Source organism: Dipodomys merriami, unplaced genomic scaffold (genome assembly GCF_024711535.1).
Source record: "Dipodomys merriami isolate MVZ:Mamm:240054 unplaced genomic scaffold, mDipMer1.0.p SCAF_2, whole genome shotgun sequence".
Taxonomy (NCBI): domain Eukaryota; kingdom Metazoa; phylum Chordata; class Mammalia; order Rodentia; family Heteromyidae; genus Dipodomys; species Dipodomys merriami.
In genome coordinates this window covers 61,955,364-61,974,958 of record NW_027203381.1, presented here as the reverse complement: position 1 = coordinate 61,974,958, position 19,595 = coordinate 61,955,364, and the positions used below count along the sequence as shown (strand labels likewise).

General features: G+C 40.5%; 1 protein-coding gene across 6 annotated transcripts in view; it reads right to left on the bottom strand.

Moving 5' to 3' along the window:
• Positions 1 to 19,595, bottom strand: part of Lpp (LIM domain containing preferred translocation partner in lipoma) — a 694,821-nt gene that overhangs the window by 624,385 nt on the left and 50,841 nt on the right. For 4 of the 6 annotated variants that reach the window (XM_070029814.1, XM_070029810.1, XM_070029813.1 and 1 more), the window contains exon 3: positions 9,096 to 9,218. The exons of the other annotated variants lie outside the window; for them this stretch is intronic. The gene's annotated coding sequence lies outside the window, so the exon portion shown is untranslated. The remainder of the gene's footprint in view (positions 1 to 9,095; positions 9,219 to 19,595) is intronic. 6 annotated transcript variants of the gene reach the window in all.

The window sequence follows — 19,595 nt, the reverse complement described above, 5'->3', positions numbered from 1 at the left end:
GGACAGCGCCCAGGCGGAGTTCAGGTTCCACGACCAGACCCCCCCCCCAAAAAAAGAAGTCTCCCAGGCTGGCTTCACACTGTAATCCTACATACCCCAAAATGAGGAATTGGCATGACTTTTCAGAGGGAAAACACAAGTAGGATTCTGATGGTTGGAGTACAATCATGAGCCACGAGCACCCAGCTAAAATTTCATCTTACTGAAAGTTTAAATGTTTAAACTAGGCTGGGGGTATGAGACTCTGTGAGTTCAAGCCCCAAGACTGACAAAAAAAAAAAAAAAAAAAAGGCACCAAAGAGTATGAACATCCTGGTCAGTGATGTTTTAAATGACCAAAACTATGTTTTCTTCATTTTGGTTACAGGACTACTAATAACCCTGACCATTATTTTAAGTCTCTCATTTCCATGAACTGTTTTAGGAGTTAAGAGAAAGTGTCACCTTCTATAAAATGAACTCCAAGCCTGGATTTATAAAAGGACTACTTTGGTTTGAGGGGGAAGGAGGGATGGATGCCCTAGAAATGAAACTTTCTGCCAGACAGAAGGAATGGCTGAGGTTTCCTGTCAGATCCCGTCAGTCTCACAGCAGTGTTGTGCATTGGTCCTCTGTTCCTAATACAAATGTTATTCATAACTGCAGAGACACAGTGTCTGAGCCAAGTAATACTCATTTATGCAACTTTTCAGGACACAGCATGACCCAACAGGAGAAGCAGATCCCTGAAATGTAATAAAAGGAACAATACCGAGACTTAAGATGCCAAATTTTGGCCTATTTTTGTCTAATCTGTTTCTAGGACAGGAGACAGCCTGAGAAAGAAAAACGGGACTCAAGGCTCGGTGAAGTTACCACAAAGCAGAGACACAGTAGCAAGGTGGAAAGGAAATACTAAGGAATTTTATAAGTTCTCACTTCACTGCCCACTGGCTGTGGGGCCCCGGAATCTGCACCCTCCTTGGCTCACCTACACCTCAAAGAGCTCAAGCAAGAATTTTGCACCAAAGCAGTCCAAGTGCTGAGGAGAGCAGAACTGTAGAGGTAGAAGAACACAGTGCTAATTGAAAACTTGTGTTTTTCCTCTGAAAAGTCATGCCAATTCTGCATTCTAGGCTACTGTCTTTTTCCCTAAAACAGAGTTTTTCCCCAATCATGTTTTCAAATTTAATTGATCCACAGAAGAAGGCTGAGGTGATTCCATAGGTCACCTTAGCAAAGCCTAGCAACCTGGGCTAACAGTAACAGGGATCTCCCAATATGGACCCCCATAATTCCACCTCTGGATAATTATGCCCAGTTCTCTCCTTCTCCTTCAGGGAAAGCTGATTTTAGTGGTGTACTTCCTTCACACCCTGGGGCTTGAACTCAGGGCCTTGGCACTATCCCTGACCTTTTTTGCTCAATGACAGCACTCTATCACTGGAGCCATAACTCTAAATTCCAGTTTTTCAGTAGTTAACTGAGCTTAAGAGTCTCGTTGACTTTCCTACCCAAGCTGGCATCCCATTGCAATCCTCAGATCTCAGCATCCTGGGTAGCTAGGATTTCAAATGTGAGCCTGATAGAAGGATATATCACTTCTAGGATGAGATTACCAAAAGGCACTTGCATCTTGCAACTCTCTCCAGCTCGGTTCCTCAGCCAGCTAAGAAAGATAGGGAGACCCACATTGGAAGGAACTGAAGCCATCACCCCAATAATGTATGGGGAGCAAATTCTTCGGACAATCATGTGAGTGAGCTTAGTAGTGGAACTTCCCCATTTAGCTTCCGAGGAGAGACCTGGCCTGCAATCTCATGTGAAATCCTGAGGCACCCCATTTGAGCTGCTCCCACATCCTGGACCAGTGGAAACTGTAAGATAAGAAATGTTGATTGGTGGTTAACATTGGGGAGCTTTGTTAGACAGCAGCAGATAGGTAATTCTGGGGCTTAAAGCCAGGCGCTCATATTCATGCTTGGTTTGGGGAGGTTTTTGTGTTTTGTGGGGGGTTTTTCTATCAACCTTCCACTTGTGGCCTTTTGCTGGTTAATTAGAGATAAAGTGTTTCACAACCTTGTATACCCATGCTAGGTCCAAACCTCAATCCTCATATCTTACCCTTAACCAGTCCTGAAATATTTAAGTAGTCCTCACCAATTTCATTTTTTTTTTATGAAATCTAGAAAGAAACTCAAGTCTTGACAGAAAATCTTGTTCCTGAGCATGTAAAGCTTTCAAGGTCTGTGATATATATTCAGGCCTGATCTCACCATATAGATATGATTGTGGACATGACTGCACTGTAACAAAAATACAACACTCTGTAGCAGCTTGTCATGAGAAGTGAATTGGACACTGAACCATGCATAAAAGATGAACAATATTTTACCCACCTATCTTACCTATCAGGCCATATTCTGATAGGATCTACATCTACTTTTGAAGGACTGAACATCCACCTTTGGACCAGTAGACCAAAATAATATCTAGCCAAACACCAAGCCGCCTCACTGAGAACAGATCTCCAACTCAGAGAAAGTTTTCCAAATGTGCTCCATCTTTCACACTCTCCAAACCCTTCATCCAGAGCCTGTGAGAGCTGAGGCTATAACCTACTTATCTCAATCACTAAAGGACCTAGCATGAGTTCTAAAACTCATTTGGTGCTGAATAAATGCATTGTAAACAAGATTTTTCTACTGTATGATCTCTTTTGCATGTCTTTCTCCTCAACTATTAATTTTCTCAAGATCACCAGTCTCGTAGGGCCATTCTCACTGTGCCAGAAGGAAAGAAATATAACACTTTGGAAAAGCCAAAAAAAGAAAAAAGAGTGCTCTTCCATTTATTTACCTTCCTGGACAACCTCTACAAGAAGATCCTAGGTTTCTCAAAAGGGCAGCCTCTCAGGAAACTAAGGTTACTGCTCAGACCTAGTCCCTTTCTAATTTCTGAAGCAAATAACAAAAGAAACAACAACAACAACAACAAATATCTGGCTAAGCAGATGGTCACTAATGCTTCAAAACCACCTGATCAAGGAACTGAAGAGAGAGCCAAGACATTCACCTCTAACGGAAGTAGCCAATACTTTGTTTCTGCCACAAACTAATACCTGATACTTCTTAGGACCAAAGAGGAAATATTAAAACCAAGCCTTGGCAACAATCAGCAATTGCACATTGGTATCAACAGTGGGAAGTATTTATTTCCTGACTCCCCCTAGAGCAGAAAGTATGATTATCTAGCCAAATAAACCAAGAGTCAAGCAGACTAAACCACAGTTTTGGAAGAGGGAGGAAGGTCTGGTCTCTCAAATACTGAACTGCGTGGATCGCTGAATCTACCTGCTCATATCCCCATTGCCTTAAACAAAAACAGATGTGAAAAGGCAAAATAATTCACAATCCCATTTCAACATTATCATAACTAAGAAAATTCCAGTTCTAACTCCTTTCACTAGTAAGACAAAGCTGGGTGCTTGGTGGCTCATACCTGTAATCCTAGCTACTCAGAAGGCTGAGATGTGAGGATCATGGTTCAAAGCCACCCTGGGCAGAAAAGTCCATTAGATTAAAAAAGCCAGAAATGGAGCTGTGGCTCCAGTGGTAGAGCACTAGCCTTGAGTACAAAAGTCCAGGGACACTGTCCAGGCCCTGAACCTCAAGACTGGCGCGCGCACACACACACACACACACACACACACACACAAAATAGGAAAAAGGAGGAAGAGGAGAAAGAAGAGGAGGACAAAGAGGAAGAGGAAGAGGAGGAGGAGGAGGAGGAGGAGGAGGAGGAGGAGGAGGAGGAGGAGGAGGAGGAGGAGGAGGAGGAGGAGGAGGAGGAGGAGGAGGAGGAAGAGAAGTTGTTACTATTCACCCAATGGAGCACCAGCACCAGGTTGGAGGAAAAAAACAAACCAAGTATGTATTATACTTGGCACATGGCATAGTACCTTATTTTTCCTTATACCAGAAATTAATATTTAAAGAATAAAACAAGAAGACAGTGTCAGTGGCAGTCCTAAGTACTCAGGAGGCTGAGATTTGAGGATCACAGTTCATAGCCAGCCTAGGAAATTCTTATCTCCAATTAAACACAAAAAGCCAGAAAATGGAGCTGTGGTTCAAGTGGTAGAGTACTATCCTTAAGCAAAAAGGCTCAGGGACAGAGCCCAAGTGCTCAAGTCTTAGGACTGGTAACAAAAAGGAAGCAGAGGAAGAAGAGGAGGAAGAAAAGAAAGAGGAGGAGGAGGAGGAGGTGAAGGAGGAGAAGGAAGAGGATAAAACAACAGCAATAACAGATCATGCATGTGCCAACCATACTTTTTTAGTTTAGTAAACAGAGGGGACATTCATCAACACCCTTGCCATTAACAAGCATGAGAGACAATAATTACTGGCTATAATTCTGAGATTAGGAAAATGAAGGCAGAGAGAGGTTGTTTGTACAGGGTTGCACAACACATACTTGGCAGGCCTACTGTTTACCCAATCCTGCCACATTCTGCCTTTTTATATACTCACAAACTTCTGAAGCCACACTAGTCCCAGTAGTCTCTTTCTAACCAGTCATTTGTTTCACTCTCATAAAACTATGTCATCCAGGCTCATCTGAGCTAGAATTCCTCTAACTGTTCAGTGGAGATTCAGCCAATGCCTAGTTAAATGCCTTTAGAGAAAGTTACACTTTGCTACCTTTGGATTTATTCTTTCTGTTCATTTAAAATGCACAGTGCACCCATTATCTATACCAGTGCACCCATTATCTATACCAGAAACCCCTCTAGACTATGAGATTACTCCCATGAATGCCCTCTTCCGAGTGGGTCTTACATTCATGAAGGTCGTGATCCTTTGTGTTCCAGTAATCTGGCTTTTCTAATATTATGTGTATAACATTTCTTAGTGAAATATCAGTTCTGCTCTCAGCATCCTCATATAGATAGGTGATGAAGGTTCCATCCCTTTCAGAAAGATGGGGAGCCAGTGATGAGAAAGGGGGATGCCCACAAAGCTTCTAATTATCCTTCCTCCTCTCTTAGAGTACCTGGCTATTCCTTTAAAAAGACATTTCCCCAAACCGGTGACAGACGTGTCGGTGAAACTGTCTAAATTCAAATCTACCAGAGTCCTGTTTTGTAGATGGCAAGTAGCAAATCCCATCTTCTTTGCTTCAGTGACAGCTTCAGCAACGTTCAGTACCAAGAACATCTGAAAACAGGCAAACAAGGCTCTCTCTCCCCAAGATAGGAAGAAGGATATCCATAGCCTGGATTGCAGTAGTCAGCTACCTCATAACCATGAGGTAAAACATACTCAGAAAGATGGAGCCAATGTATAAATGAAGAAGGAAGGGCGAAGAACATTGCAGAGAAACAGAGTCCAGCTCGAGTAGAGCCAGAAACCCATTTTATAACCAACTTTGCCAATTTCCAGGCTCTTGCAGGATCACCTATCCAACTTGTTCATTTCATGTAGTGTAAAGCTATATCAACATTTCAGAAGATAGAAGCTACTGTTGGCTTATAACTAGCTTACAGACAAAAAAGCCTTGAGCCTCTTCCAGCTCACTCTTTTCAGGCAATCTCTCCTATTCTATCATTACACACTTTAAATCCAACTCCAAGGCTTCCTAGTCTCACAACGTAATTTTTAACCCTGAGTAAACTCGGGAGGTAAAGCAGGTAACAGAGATTACCATTGGATTCTTAAGCTAGTGGAGAAAACATTCAATACTATGTCTGAGGCTTTTTATAGACTAAAATGTTGAAGACTCAAAGTTAAAGAGCTCCAGCCTTTGATACTCCACAGACCAACAAGGGGATAAAAAGTCAGTTGCACATTCATTAAGACAGAGATAAAAAGATTACTAATACCTATTAATTTAAAAGGCAGACAATGAGATGGGATTCAATAGCTATTGAAACTGAATTATCTCAGAGGATCTTTTCTTTTTTATTTTATATTATTGTGAAGATGCTGTACAGAGGGGTTACAGTTACATGAGTAAGGCAATAGGACATTTCTTGTCGAGCATTGTTACCCCCTCCCTTGTTCTCCCACTATCCCTTCCCTCGCCCGTCTCCCTCACTCCACCCCCCACCCACGAAGTTGTGAAGTTCATTTCCAGTATACTATGTTGTGGATATCATTGTGGCAATGGGTCATCCTGTGTCCTTGTTTCAGCATTTTGTTATTTCCCTTCTCCTCCCCAAATTAGACAAATGTATATACAAGATGCAGGGTACCAAAACCAGATACAGTGACAATGGGGGATATACCATAGGGGAAAGAACATAACAAGAAACAAAAAAAAAAAAACTCACATAGTACATTAAAAACAACAAAAGCCTGGCGCTGGTGGCTCACGCCTGTAATCTAGCTACTCAGGAGGCTATCTGAGAGTCTTGGTTCAAAGCCAGCCCAGGCAGGAAAGTCCATGAGACTCTTATCTCCAATAAACCACTAGAAAATCCGAAGTGGCGCTGTGGCTTAAGTGGTAGAGCACTCGCCTTGAGTTGAAGAGCACAGGGACAGCACCCAAGCCCCATGACTAGCCAAAAAAAAAAAAAAAAACAACAACAACAAAGAAGACCTCTTGTGTCCATATCTTGGGGTTCATTTCACTTAGCATCATCTTATATGATTGTAAGTACATAGATTTTGAGCTTTTCTGCTCATCTGATATAGAGGATATTTTTTTTAATTGTGAAAATACCGTTCAGAGGGGTTACAATTACATGGGCAAGATAGTGAGTACATTTATCAAGCATTGTTGCCTCCTCTTCCTTTGTTTCCCCTTCACATCCCTTCCTCCCATTCTCCCCACCCCCACCCCTCCACCGCGCCAGTTGTAAAGTTCATTTTTCGACATAACGTCTTGTATATCTCATTGTTGCAATGGGTCCACCTGTATCCCTATTGTTTAAATATACCAACATCAAATTATACCAACATCAAATACAGTGAAAGCAAGGGTTATACCGTGGTGGAGGGACATACAAAGCAACAAAGAAATCATCTTATAAATATGTTAGAAACAATAGCAAGAAAGAAAAACCATCTGAGTCCTTATCTTGGGGTTCATTTCACCTAACATCAACTTATCTGACCATTTCTGCTTGTCTCAGACATATACTAGTTATTGAAAATAAGGGAAACCATGGGACCTATGTTTCTTTGGGCCTGCCTTACGTCACTTAATATAATGTTTTCCAGGTCTTTCCATTTCCTAACAAATGGGGCAATGTCATTCTTTCTGATGGAGGCATAGAATTCTATTGTGTATATATACCACATTTTCTTGATCCATTCATCTACTGAGGGGCATCTGGGTTGGTTCCATATCTTAGCTATTGTAAATAATGCTGCAATAAACATAGTGTGTGTAGAATATATTTTTTTGACCTGTGTATAAGTATTGTTTAGAATTGGCTGGGGGCAGGCAGGTACTCTTGAAGAAAATCTGACATGAGTTTCTTTGTTATGATGTTGCTAGAAAAAAATTACTAGAAAGTTCAGCAATTTTTTTAATCCTTATATTTTATTAAAATGATGAGGTATATCTAGAAAAAAAAACTATTAGCTCATCATATTTTCAGATAAAGTTTTATCAATAATTACAGCATCTGCTCTGTTTGGTAAAACCATACCACAAACTCAAACTTATGTAGAATATTATTTATATAGATACTATTTAGGTATTTATTTATATAATGTCAATCCTTGGTGTAAACAGGTCAAGCCATCAGCATGAAGACCACAAGGCTAAACTCAGTGGAAGTTTCAGTGAGAATCCCCCATGGTTTATATTACAGATCATATCACAACCCAGGGTATCCAACACCATGGATTCTCTTAATAGGATATTGTAATCTATCCACTAAACACAGAAGTGTTCCAAAACATAAGCAAAGCTTACTTTTTCTGGGCACTGATTTTCCTTTATAGGCCAGCAACAAGATTCCACTAGCCACTTCCTAACACACTGGCTCACACCATCTGTTTAAACCAGTTTTGACTCCCCTACACCTCAAAGGGCAGTTGGGAAAATCAAATAAAATTACCAAAGACAAGACACCATGTATGGGCTAAACAAAAAAGACACTCAATATTGCTTTCTTTCCTTGCAAATGCCCATATCACTGTTCCCTGACATTTTCATTTTGGTCTTTCAATATCAAGAATAATTTTCTTCATGCCAAAAGATGGAAGGAAGTAATACAGTAAATGATGATCTGAAACCATCATTCTTCCCAATTTTTTTACAGTTTCCTCTCTGCATGTTATCTTACAAAGACTGAGTCCTACCCTTTTTGTTTTTCACTATATATTTTATTGGCATTATCATCATCATTAGCAGCAGCAGTAGCATCATCAGTACCATCATCAGCATCATTATGTGTGTGTCCTAGGGCTTGAACTCGAAGCCTGGGCACTGTCCCTGAGCTTTTTTGCTGAAGGATAAGCCTCTACCACTTGAGCCAAAGCTCTACTTCTGGCTTTTCTTGGTAGTTAGTTGGAGATTAGAGTCTCACAATTTTTCCTGTCAAGGTTGGTTTTGAATCTTGACCCTCAGATCTGTCTCCTGAGTAGCTAGGATTATAGTTGTGAGCCCCAGCACCATCTTTATTGGCATTATTGTAGTTTGTCCACTGCCAAGGAAATCAATGCGCGCACACACACACACATACACACACACACACACACACACACACACACACACACACGGACATTTTGGTTATCTGTAGTTCTTAATTCTAGTTACAGGCGTCTATGCTTTAAATAAAAACCATTGGGGTTTTTTTTGTTTTTGTTTTGTCGGTCATGAGGCTTGAACTCTGGCCTTGGGTGCTATCTCTGTGCTCTTCAGCTCAAGCCGAGGGCTCTACCACTTGAGCCACAGCATCACTTCTAATTTTCTAGTGGTTAACTAGAGATAAGAGGACTTTTCTGCCCGGGCTGGGTTTGAACTGTGATCCTTAGATCTCAGCCTCCTCAGTAAGGATTACAGGCTTGAGCCACTGGCGCCCGGTCCATTGATTTTTTTTTTAAGACATTAATATTGATTTTAAAAGAAAAACATCTTCTTTTCTATGTAGGACTCACCAGCTGAGGAAAAGCACCTTCCCTCCAGCAGCTATGCAGTAGAACAATAAAAAAGCACTAGACTGGTAATATGCTAGTGCTATTGCCGTCTTAGCTTCTACCTCTGAGCCTTAGTCTTCCAACCTATAGAAAACAGGAGAGGAAAGTTGCTTTAAATCGCTACGGTCTTACAGCTTCCAAACTTCACAGTTTATAAAATATCTGAATAGACCACACTGAGATGATGCCAACTTTCTTGAAGATCTCAGCTCTACTGGCTTATTTCTTTGCCTCTTAAACACCCCCATCAGTTTTTAGCACTTTCAAGTCACAGATTTGTCTCAGAATAATGGGGAAAATGTATACTGGAACCTCAATTTTCATAAATCAGCTCATTTTAAATAATGGAGATGGGAAGGAAAGATCAGATACATTTTATTTGTTTTTTTTTATTTTAAATATTATTTTGACTTTTCTTTTTTGGACTGGTGGGAAGTACTTTGTCACTGAGGTACACACCAGTCTGATATTCATTTTAAATAAGACAAAAAGAATATATAAATTTGAACTACACATTCAAAGAGAAAGAGAATAAGAGTTTGGAAAGAAATGTCAAACTCTAGGACCAGGTGACACCTCTGAACTGTAGTTTCCTTTGCTGGGAAGAAAGACCTAATAAGCCACAGAAAGCTCAAACATCTTAATATTTCTTGAAAATTCTCAGCTGGGGATATATTCTGCTAACATCTATTTCTCTTCTCTAATGATAATGCAATGAATATCCTATAGAAAAGTATTTAAGAACAGTAGGCTTCTTGGTGTGTACAGGAGAAATATGCCAGAAAAAAACTTCCACCTCCTTTATTTATTTATTTACTTATTTACTTATTTACTTATTTATTTATTTATTTATTTATTTATTTATTTATTTATTTATTTATTTATTTATTTATTTATGTCGGTTGTGGAGCTTGAACTCTGGGCCTGGGTGTTATCCCTCAGCTCTTTAGCTCAAAGCGAGTGCTCTACCACTTGAACCACAGCACCACTTCCAGTTTTCTGAGTGGTTTATTAGAGATAAGAGTCTCACAGAGTTTCCTGCCTGGGCTGGCTTTGAACCATGGTCTTCAGATCTCAGCCTCCTGATTAGCTAGGATTACAGGCGTGAACGACCGACGCCTCTCTACCTTCATTCTTATTGTTGTGATTTTAACCACATTCTCAGCAAAATTATACAATTGTTTCCTATATATTATCTGCCTTCAAGTTCTTGTATAAGCTTAAATTTTGGAAAAACCTTAAAAATGGCCCACCACAAGTTATGAAACAGACTGGAAAAGAATTGGGGAGGCAGGGTTAGATGTGACCATACAAGAAAGCCACCATAGTATCAGATAGTACAGAGCTTGATGGACTATTATCTACCTGTTATCTACTTTAACAGAGGACACAAATTAACTGGGCAGACAGATTTCCCTCTGTTTCACAATCAGTTTTTAAGCAGAAGCAGGACTTACACACTCAGGCTTCTGAATACACTTCAAAGCTCTCCCAATAACCACCTCTATATCTGAAAGAAATTAAGTAATGAAACTGGAGCTTAATCAAGATAAGCTCAGTAAAGCAATGGATCCTATGATACATACTGGCCCTAAAAACATCAGACCTCTCAAAGTCATTTCAACTGAGAAGCAGCATTTTGAGTTTGCCGAGGAATGGTTTGTTAAGAGGCTGACATTAGAACTGTGGCCACTACAACTTTATAAAAACAGAAAGGCAGCCAGGTGCCAGTGGTTGATGCCTGTAATCCTAGCTACTCGAGAGGCTGAGATCTGAGGATGGCAATTCAAAGCCAACCAGGGCAAAAAGTCCCTGAAACTCTTATCTCCAATAAACAGGTGGTAGCGTTATCCTTGAACAAAAGAAACTCTGGGACAATACTCAGTTCTAGCCCAGGATCAGTAGGAGAAAAAAAAAAAAGAAAGACAGCTCCCATCCCTAAAAGCCTGAGTCCCAAAAATCCAAAGCTCCTCCTTGGAGAAAGCAAGAGAAAGAGACAGAGACAGAGACTGAGACAGAGACAGCGATTACAACAGTTTCTAAGTAGCAACGAAGCACATCTGACATCCCAGACTTTTAAATGCCACTGAAGGTTCAGCTCTCTACCCTTGCCCCTGAGGGAGCCATATTCATACTCTGCAGCTTCCATCCAGGCACCAGTGAAAGTGGTCTCCTTTTCTATAGTCAACTACTCTTTTAATAATTTTTTTCTCGTTTCCCTTAAAGAGAACAAGCAGCTTTGCTAAAGAACCACTGTGAAATGATTGAAGTTCCCATGAAAACAAACCATTAGCAGAGTTCAAATGCGATTTAAATTACCAGTTGTTAAAAATGCTCCTCAATTTTGCGGTAAGTTTTCAAGGAGAATTACATGCTATATACTATTTAATTGGTTGTTTTCTATTTTTTAACATCCATTTATCCCCCCCTCCACCGTTATATTTCAGAAGTATCTATAAATGCTTCCCTTTAAAAAATTATACATTGTTGAATAGATTAAATCTAAAGATTGAAAAGTATCAGAGAAACAGCTGCAGGATTACGCAGTTCCACAGAAACTGATGGTTTTGACACCACAAAACGTGCAGAATTTTAATCGTAGTAATTACCTCATAGAGCCTTCAGACTTTATACGTGAAGGTAACAAGGCCCTGAAAATTAACAGGAGGGATTGACCTGAAGTTCTTCCTGTCAGTGACAAGTTCAAGATTAGATGAAACCCATGGCTCCTAATCCCAGGCCCCTAGCACCTCTTTCCCATTGTATCTTTAAGTGGCAGAACAGGCTGGGAGATGGTCAGTAGATTTTACTTTCTACCTGCAATTTTAAAAAGAAAATATGAAACTCTCTTCAAATATCCTCCTTACCTCTGAAGTGGAACTAGGAAATGGCAAGTATCTCTCCAAAAAGAGAAGAGAAGGGGGAGGGGAAAGAAAAGGGAGGAGAAGAAAGGAGAGGAGAGAGGGGGAGAGGAGGGAAGTGGAGGGGAGGAGAAAGGAGGGAAGAAGAAAAGGAGAAGAAAGGACAAGAAGAGGAGATGAGAGGAGGGGAAGATGGATGAGTACAGTCAAAGGAGCACAGAAGAAACGGATTATTGGAAGGAAAAATCGAGACACTTATTTAGATTCATTACAATCAAGTTAGGGGACATGAACACAACAGATTCATATCACTTTATCTAGCTCTGAATTAGTGGGTGCCCCTAAAGGAAGAAGATAAAGAATCAACAAAGTAAAAGCAGACCTTGTCACAACTGTAAACATAAAGGATTTCTAGAAACCATCATGAGTGCAATTTGAAATTCAAGGCTTTAATATTTGACTTGTGCAAGTGATCTTAACCTCTCCCAGCTCAAGCTCTGCTGTCAACAAACCAGTGTTAACATTACCTACTCATCAGGGTATAGACAACCATTTCCTGGATTCCTTACCCTGCATGTGGAGCACCGACATTGCCCATCATATGTGTTCATTCTTGTTGATCTCCTTCCAAAGGTTCCACAATTTCTCAAAGCCTGTAAGTTCTGTCATTCTAATTCATTTGAACTAAAACTCAGTATTACACACTGCTTATGTTCTCTAATTTTATTAGGCACTGCATGTTTCCTGAAAGTAATTTTACTAATATTTTCATTCAAGATATAATGTTATCTGGGTGCTAATGACTCAAACCTATAAGCCAAGCGACTCAGGAGGCTTCGAGATGAAGAACTGTGGTTCAAAGCCAACCTGGACAGATAAAGTCATCAAGATCTTTGATTGCCAAGTAACCAGCAAAAAGCCAGAAATGAAGACTTAGCTTAAGTGGTAGGGCACCAGCCTTGAGAAGAAAAAAACTAAGTAAGATAGAGAGAATTTAAGTTCCAGCCCCAGACACAGCAGAAGAGAGAGAAAAAAAATCAAGTCATATGTGAAAATGTACACATCTAAGTATTTTCTTTCAAAGCAAGCTTTTGAAAAGGCTACTTAAAAAATGGTCTTCATTTTTAGAAATACACACTAATAAAATCTCAGTTCCATGTCCAAAATATTAGTTACATCTTCCATCAGCCCTATGTAACATTTTGCCCACTGTACACCAAGGAAACTGAAGATTAGGGAGATGAAGACCTGCCTGGGGTTTGGGAACTAGTAAGCCAGAATTTCACCCCACATCTTCAAAACCAAGCTCCATGACACAGGCTTTATCCACTGCTATTACAGCTAGAATATGGTCTCTATTGTGCTATGGGCAGAAACACACCTTAAAAACACCTGCATTTTTACATTTCAAAGATAAAAATAATGGCTACATTCCAAACTAAAAGAAAAAAAAGCTCATTTCATATTCTAAGCAAGTAATCATCTTGCCTTCCACGTTGCAGTTAGGTACGTAAGTGAAATAAAAGGCTTGGAGGCCTGGCAAAGATCAGCTGGTAGGTAGGATATAGGCCTGTGAACAATTAGCAATAAGCTAATATTGGGCCAATAAAAATGGCCTGAGTTCTTTTTTTTTTTTAATTTAATTTTATTTTATTTGTGAACATACTGTACAGAGGAGTTACAATTACATGGGCAGGATAATGCGTACATTTCTTACCAAGCATTGCAGCCTCCTCCTTGGTTTACTCTTCACATCCCTTCCCAGCCTCCCCCCTCCCCCCCAATCCCAATCCCAATCCTTCTCCTTCCTCCCCCTCCCCCCCCTCCCCCCGCACCGACGTTGTAAAGCTCATTTAGGACATGACAACTTGTACTTCTCATTGTTGCAACAGGTCCACCTGTATCCTTATAGAACTGGTTTTTCCCCATCTCCTCCACAAGTTATACTGACATCACATATAGTGAAAGCAGGGGTTATACTGTGGGAGAGGGACATACAAAGCAACAAAGAGATAATCTTATAAATGCGTTAGAAACACATGCATAAAAGAAAAAAACATTAAAATACATATCTAAGGGTTCATTTTCCTGACATCACATTATCTGACCTTTTCCACTTGACTCATACATCTACTAGATATTACAAATAAGGGAAACCATAGGACCTATGTTTCTTTGGGCCTGGCTTACTTCACTTAATATAATTTTTTCCAAGCTTTTCCATTTCCTAACAAATGGGGCAATGTCATTCTTTCTGATGGAGGCATAGAATTCCATTGTGTATATATACCACATTTTCTTGACCCATTCATCTACTGAGGGGCATCTGGGTTGGTTCCATATCTTAGCTATGGTAAATAATGCTGCAATAAACATAGTTGTGCTGGTAGCTTTAGTGTGGTCTTGTTTGTAAACATTTGGGTAAATGCCCAAAAGTGGGATTGCTGGGTCATAGGGGAGTTCTATGTGAAGTCTTTTGAGGAACCTCCATACTGCTTTCCAAAGTGGTTGAACAAGTTTACATTCCCACCAACAATGAAGTAAGGTTCCTTTCTGTCCACATCCCCTCCAGCATCTGTTGTTGTTAGAGTTCTTAATTTTTGCCGTTCTAACTGGAGTGAGGTGATATCTCAATGTTGTTTTGATTTGCATTTCTTTTATGGCTAGGGATGTTGAACATTTCTTCATGTGTCTATTGGCCATCCTTCTTTCTTCTTCAGAGAAGTTTCTCTTTAAGTCTTTCGCCCACTTATTTATTGGGCAGTTGTTTCTTTGAGGATTTGTTGTTGGGGGGTTTAATTTTTTGAGTTCCAAGTATATTTTAGATATGAGACCCTTGTCCGTTGTATGGCTAGTAAAGATCTTCTCCCGATCCGTGGGCTTTCTATTGATCTTGCTAGCTATGTCCTTTGCCCTGCAGAAGCTCTGCAACTTTATGCAATCCCATTTGTCCAACCTTTCTTTGATTTGTTGTGTTTCCGGGTCTCTATTAGAAAATTTCGGCCTGAGCCAAGGAGACCTAGGGTTTCTCCTATTCCATCCTGTAATGTTTTCAGAGTGTCTGCTTTGAGTTCAAGGTCTTTGATCCATTTGGAGTTGATTCTGGTGCAGGGTGATATATAAGGATCTAGCTTTAGTTTTCTACATGTAGTTAACCAATTTTGCCAGCACCATTTACTGAAGAGGTTATCTTTCTTCCATTCTATTGTTTTAGCTCCCTTATCGAAGATTAGATGGCTATAGGTCTGTAGGTTCATTTCTGGGTTTTTAATTCTATTCCATTGGTCCTGAGGTCTGTTCTTATGCCAATACCAAGCTGTTTTGATTACTATGGCTTTATAGTAGAGTTTGAAGTTTGGTACTGATATTCCTCCAGCAGTGTTCTTTCCGTTGAGGAGCGTTTTTGCAATTCGGGGTCTTTTATTGTTCCATATGAATTTTTGGATTGCCTCTTCTATTTCCTTGAAGAATGAGGTTGGAATTTTGGTAGGTATCGCGTTGAATTTGTAGATAGCCTTGGGAAGTATTGCCATTTTCACGATGTTAATCTTGCCAATCCAGGAGCATGGGAGGTTTTGCCAATTTTTAAGTTCTGTGTTGATTTCCTTTTTTAAGATTTTAAAGTTTTCATCATAGAGGTCCTTCACTTCTTTAGTTAAGTTAATTCCCAGGTATTTTATTTTTGGTGGGGCTATTACAAATGGAGTTGCTTTCCTAATTTCAGCCACACTTTTCTCATTGTTATGGCCTGAGTTCTTGACCAAACAAATCCTGTATAGCCCTACTATGAACCAAGGCAAGTCCACTAGAGTCTATGATGTCATATTCCCTGAGATCAGCAGTGCAGCAAATAGATGTTTGTCAGCGTGTCCCATCTTTGATGATCTACTGTGAGGATCGAGTAAGTGGAGTAAGTAAGCCGGGCACATCCAGACCTCTCATCAGTGAGCTTAGCACCTCAATGGAAAAGTGCTGGAACACACAGGACAGGACAGCACTTTTGTCCCATGTGCTCATATAAACCAAAAGCACAAGTCCAGATAATGTCTTAGTGAGGGTCTGGAAGTTCTCTGCAGAGGATGTGACTTCTAAACTATGCCTAAACTCCCAAGAGGATTCCCATGTAGAAGAGGAGGGAAATAAGCCCAGAGAACACAATGTGAAAAGGCTTCGAGTAGAATGTGTTCAGGGTGTTCTCAGGGAAAGTGACTAATGTGGTATGGCCGATGGCAGAAGACTGAAGGGATGCAGTTGCTAGAAAGGAATGTTGGAGGCAGAACACGCAAGACTTTGTCCAGCCCAGGCCGAAACACTAGATTTTTGAAACTCAGAGGCTCTACTGTGAGAAATAATGCAAAAGAAAGCTAATGGTAGAGCCATCACTTTGAGAAATGAATCTTTCCATGTCAGCTTCCCATCATAGTATAAATGAGAATGTCAGGAGCACTGCTTCTGAAAAGAGCTCCTTTTCAAAAGAGGCCCACATCCACACCTCCGTTGTCCCTTTCTACTAAGTCCGGAATTCTTATCCACAGGACAGACAGTGTAAAACTCAGGAAAGAAACCAAGTCCATGACCCTAGGACAACCAGAACTCTACCTCTAGACACCATCTGCCCCACTTACCTCCTTGAGTTAGGAGATGAGGTTGGGAGATAGGAAGCCTCTTTCCTATCTCTCAAGAAGTGGAAGAAAGGGTGTGAACCATCTAGCCCTCTGTGTGCCTAATGCCCCACATTACCAGGCTCTTGGACAGCCTGAAACCATCTGACTAGAATCTATGACTAGCATTAAGTCTGCCCTAATGTCATCTGTTAAACTGTATGGAATCTCTCCTTTAAAGGAGCCCTTGCAGTTCCCATATATCCAAAGCCACCAGGAAGTTGTGATTCCCTCCCTGCCTTTAAAGAGCTCTTCCTCTAAAAGAGATGGACAAAAAGTAGGAGGGAAAGGGTCAAGGAAGAAGCACTGTAAATTATCATAGAACATTATAATACAGGCTGATTCCATATCCATTAGATGAGTACAAGAAAGAAAGAGAGAGAGACAGAGAGAGAGACAGAGAGAGAGAAAGAAAGAAAGAAAGAAAGAAAGAAAGAAAGAAAGAAAGAAAGAAAGAAAGAAAGAAAGAAAGAAAGAAAGAGAGAGAGAAAGAGAGAGAGAAAGAGAGAGAGAAAGAATGAGAGAGAGAGAGAGAGAGAGAGAGAGAGAGAAAAGAAAAGAAAAGAAAAGAAAACCCTCAGGATTAAGTGTAGGTTAACTGACAGCTAGGAAGAACCATTGCAGGGTCCAAATCCAAAGCTCCCACTGTCCACTGCCTTGTTGCATAAACAGAGATCACTTCTAGTGCAAGTGAATGGATGTTGGGAGCAGATGATGATAGGGATTCCTTTTTTAGAAGGTAGCATCTGTGCAGATGTTTATGGAAGGAGTTGGAATTCTACAAATGGATATGGGAAAGGTCATCTCAGGCTCAAGAAACAGCATGAGCTAAAGTACAAATGGGAACAAATGCAGGGCATGTCTACGGGGGAGGCAGGGAATGTAGCTGATGTAAGAATGAGTGAGCAGAAGCATCAAAGATGTGCACAGTAGATATGTATTAGTGTCTGGTTATGAGAGGCTCTGGACAGTAGGGGCAGGAGTCATTGCTTAAAGCCATTAAATCACAACTTCCTGGTGGCTTTGGATATATGGGAACTGCAAGGGCTCCTTTAAAGGAGAGATTCCATACAGTTTAACAGATGACATTAGGGCAGACTTAATGCTAGTCATAGATTCTAGTCAGATGGTTTCAGGCTGTCCAAGAGCCTGGTAATGTGGGGCATTAGGCACACAGAGGGCTAGATGGTTCACACCCTTTCTTCCACTTCTTGAGAGATAGGAAAGAGGCTTCCTATCTATTTTAAAGGAGAACTATGACATGGTTTTTGGCTTTCCTTGAGATTCCGTGCTCTAAAGCTTCGACCAAGCAAATAGCTTTTGAGGATCTGGGCCAGGATGAGGAATAATGGGCCCTCTGGGCCTTCTGGGACAATATAGAGGGAAACCTTGTTCACTGGCTTTGACTTTAGGGATAAGAAAGCCTACATATATTTTGCAGATCCTGACCTGCAAAATAAATAAATTCCAGACCCAGGTTGGAGCATAAGTATCTCCTGCTAATGGACACAACAAAGAAAATGGGCTGGGAATCATGAAACCAAAGGAACACATTCCTGTCTTGGATTTTTCCCACATATTAACTATAAAACCTTGAACAAGTCACTTCCTTATAATGAAGGCACAGTTTGCTCATTTGTAAAATGGAAACAATAATACTCATACAGCTGGACTCTTGTGAGAACAATTAGCATGTGATGCTGAATTACAAGGACTCGTGTTTCCATGTGGACTGACATGTTTAGAACAGGTGCCCCTCCTGAAGCCATCATGTTGATGGGCTGATAGAAAAACTGCCCAGTCCTCCTGGAGAAGTAGTCTAAATCTGGAGTCATCAACAATTTTTCCCCCCCTGTTGAAAATTGAGCTCTATTCCCCAGGCAAGTCATTACATCTTTTTGTGCCAAATTGTTTTCATCTTTTAAATGACCCAGTAATCCCACTTTGGGCAATATACATAAGGGAATAATCCAAAAGGAGAAAAGAAGGCAATTTGTTCAGAGATGTTATTCATAGTGCTATTTCTAGCTCTTTATATATCCCTCTATTATAGCACTTATCTCACTGTGCTGTAATTATCCACTCCCCTTCCATACGCCTCCAAATTATCTTTGAATCAATCCCCCAGCACCTAGCACAATGCCTGGCATACAGCAAGAACTCAATAAATGTTTGTTGACTGAATGGGTACTATGAAAGAAATTTTAAAAGAAACTCAAATGAGCAAAAACACAGCCCTGTTTTAAAGAGATGAAGTTAAATTGAATTTTTTTTCTTTTCTAGATAGCATTTTTCACTTTGAAGTGCCAACTTTTTCTGAAGTGTGTGAAGAAGCCTCGGGCTAATTTTTTTAGGTGATTTGGTTTATGATCTATGAAGATCTCCAGGCTTTAGACCAATTGTAGTGTAAAATGGCCAAATGCTACCCTGAGAATATGAGGTCACATCAAGGTCCCGTGGTGGCAGAGCTCAGTTAGGAATATAGGAATCTTAGATTCTCAGTCTGACTCAGTCCTTCCCTTGCTGTGTGACACTGACTACATTGCCTAACTTCTCTGAGGTTAGTTTCTCCACAGAAAATTGGAGAGTTTTCAGGAAAGCCCAGACTATTTAAAATGGACTCCAAACTGCCAGAAGGTGTAAATCCTAATATGAATGAAAGACTCAGCAGACCTAGAGCTGTCCTCCCCAGCATAGCCTTGAAGTCATGTGGGGGTATGGTATCAGGGCTCCTCTGGGATTTACTGAGCCTTCCAAGCCTAATTCACATGAGTGGTAAGAATGAGGGTTAAGACTCTTTGCCAAGAACAAGAGACAGACATCTCTCCAAGAACAGAGAACAGAATAAATAAGGTGGGGTGGGCGGGGGCAGGTGGAGGCCTGGAAAGATACAGCATAATGTAGAGAATGAATTTTCTTACAGTAGGTCCTAACTACTT